Below are 3222 nucleotides of genomic sequence, written 5' to 3' on the forward strand. Positions count from 1 at the left end.
CAGCCGTGGCAGCTTGTGTGATGTGGTTTAGCTTTGCTCACAGGGTTCTTTAGTTTGACATTTAGACCAGCAGAAATAACATATAGAGATGGTAAATGAAAATACATATTTCAACAGGTTTGTGGTTTTGTCTTTTAAATAAACAAAATCACTATTTGCCATGTAAGTTTAACAGAATAAGAAATTTAGTAATTACCACTCCTTAAAAGTGATATTTCAAGAGCCACATTTTATTTTCTTTAAATAAAAAACTCTTTTGGTGGTCTCTAGTTTCAGACATTGTCTTAACTTCCATGGAAAATATATCAAAATTCCAAATATTTCCTATTTACTTAAGTTTCAAAAAGTCTGTTGTGCAAAGCAGAATTTAGTTAAGGGAAACAAATCAGGCTTGTTTTCCTCCTCAGTTAATGCGATGCCACACCTAAAAAAGAGGAGTTATGTTGGGTTCATCTCTAAAGGCTCTACAGGTGTCCAGAGACACATATGCCTTTGTTCATCTCTCAAAACAAGCTGTCAGGAACAGGTGCTCTTTCATTTCAAGTGTTTCCTTTATCCACAGACACAGACTGGGATGGAGTCACAGCTTCATTGCTCTGTTGCTACGCTAGCCAAACTACATTGGAAGACTGAATAAAATGCAGAAGAGAAGAAAATTTGGCCTGCTGGTTTGATATGTAAACCTTTGCATTATCATCATAGCCCTCTGGTGTGCCTGATTTTAGTTTATCATGTTTGCTTATATTCAACACAAAGCAAGACATAGTATAGAAAGATTACTCTGGATAAGAAATGTGTGTCAGATTCTAGGAACACTCACACAATTGCAGTTTCCCTTTTTTTGGTTAGTAATGCAGTCACATTGAAGATGTACATATATTAGGATTTACATTTACGTTAAACTTGCAGAGTTGTAATATTTTTTTCCCAGAGGAATAACTCCACATTTTTTTCTCTGTGTGCCAAGAAACATAAGTTTCTGTTACTTGATGAGATCTTTGTCCTTTTATTCCATTGCAATTTATTCCATTATAATTCCATAAATTATATTGGTATCATAAAAAAGATGCTATGGTTTTCATTTCTGCAATATCTTTCATACCTGTCATTTGCAAGGAGCAGGGTCACACTTCACAGCCCTGAAAAAAGAACAGTGAATTTGTTCTGACAAGCTCTAGGACAAGCATAGATTATTCCTTTATCACACAGGCCCTATTTTCCTTGCCGGCTCTCCAGATATCCCAGAACTAGTGTCAGTATTCTGGATTTACAGAGCACAGCTGTCCACATTCACAGTTTTACTTAATCTAAGGTTTTTATTTCTGTTTTCAATTCAGCATATTTTCCCTAGGTTCTTTGTATTTTGTAATTACTTGAGAAAAAGTGTCTTTAAATTTTTAAAGTCTGCACTCAAGTCACCATCACCACTTAAAAAAAAAAAAAATCAAAATTCAAACCTTAAATCCTGGTACCTACAGGTACCTACAAGTACAACCTGTCAGGTTATGGTGATAAATGGCTGATTCCCATGCACCATGACAGGAGCAGGAGGCTCAAGCCCGAGAGGAGCCCCATCAGCCCCACAAGGCCAACAGAGTCCCCTGTCCCAGTCCCTCCAGGAGCCACAGGTGCCCTGTCCAAGTTGTGCTACTGGAAGGGTCCACATACACAATAGGTAGGTAGGGGCATGTGTGTGAATACAAAAAAGTTTTTCATCCTGATCAGCCAGAGGGGTACAAGGAGACTCCTGGTGCTGTTTGTGCCTGTGTGAGTGCTTAGTGTCCCAGCCCATGTTGCTCCATGTGGTTTTCCATGTCTCCAGGTACACATGCCATACAGCATGTGCATGTCTACCTGCTGTCAATGGAATACACGCTCAGCCCTGCTGCTGGGGGCACCAGGGGCATGGGGATGTCAGATTGGCATGGCAGCCTCACCTCCACTGGACTGTCAGATTTGGCAACCCCTAACACAAATCACGGAACCACAGAATGGGAAAGGTTGGAAGGGGTCATCTGGTCCAAATTCCTTGCTCAAGCAAGGCCATCCTAGAGCACATTGCACTGTGCTTGTGGCACACTGGATTGTGTTCAGATGGTTCTTGAATATCTCCAGTGTGGGAGACACCACAATCTCTCTGGGAAGCCTGTCCCAGTGCATGGGCAACCGCACAATTAACTTCTTCCTCATACTTGGGTGAAAATTCCTGAGCATCAGCTTCTGCCTGCTGCCTCTTGTCTATTGCTTGGCACCATGGAGAAGAGCCTGGCTCCACCAGTGAGACACATGGCCCATGAGATAGGTGTCAAAAGATCTGAATATGCATTGCAAACTGCTGTTTTAATGACTGGACATATTTTTAATGCTGGAGGATACATTTCACTTTTATTCCAAGCCAACTGAGAAAGCATGCAGCATTACACTATTTGAAAGTAATCTGAGTTTTTATATTCTTTTCAACTTTTTCACTTAAAAGGCCAAATAAGGGATATTTAAAGTCTGATGAAAATGCAACACGTGATGATAACAATAAAGTCACAGAATCATAGAATAGTACAGAGTCAGAAGGGACCTCAAAGATTCTTCTGAATATCTAACCTAAATTTCCCCTCTTTCAGTTTGTATTCTTTACTTCTCATCCTATCACTACATGCCCTTGTGAAAAGTCCCTCTCTGACTTCCCTGTCTTTGCCCTTCAAGTACTAAAAGGTTGTTATGAGGTCTCCATGAAACCTTCTCTTCTCCAGGCAGAACGGCCCGAACTTTCCCAGCCCCTCTTCATAGCAGAGGTGCTCCAGCCCTCTGATTAACTTCATAGCCTCCTCTGGACTTGCTCCAATACTTTCATGTCCTTCTTATGTTGGGATTCCTTCTGCGCTAAGAAAAAGTGATATCACATCTTTTCCAAACACTTCATGCCAGCATTAGTGGCGCAGAAGGGATGAGATGTTAAATATGATGTGTGTGCTGACTCGGCACTGGTGAGGCCATGTCTCAAGCACCGTGTCCAGTCCTGTGCCCCTCCACTCAGGAAGGACATTGAGGTGTTGGAGTGGGTCCAGATAAGGGCAATGGAGCTGGTGAAGGGTCTGGAGCACAAACCCTAAGAGGAGCAGCTGAGAGAGCTGGGATTGTTTAGCCTGGGGGGGGAAAAAAAAAAAAAAAAAAAAAAAAAAAAAAAAAAAAAAGGCTCAGGGCTGACCTTATCACTCTCTAGAGCCA

The sequence above is a fragment of the Prinia subflava genome, chromosome 3 (genome assembly GCF_021018805.1).
Source record: "Prinia subflava isolate CZ2003 ecotype Zambia chromosome 3, Cam_Psub_1.2, whole genome shotgun sequence".
Taxonomy (NCBI): Eukaryota; Metazoa; Chordata; class Aves; order Passeriformes; family Cisticolidae; genus Prinia; species Prinia subflava.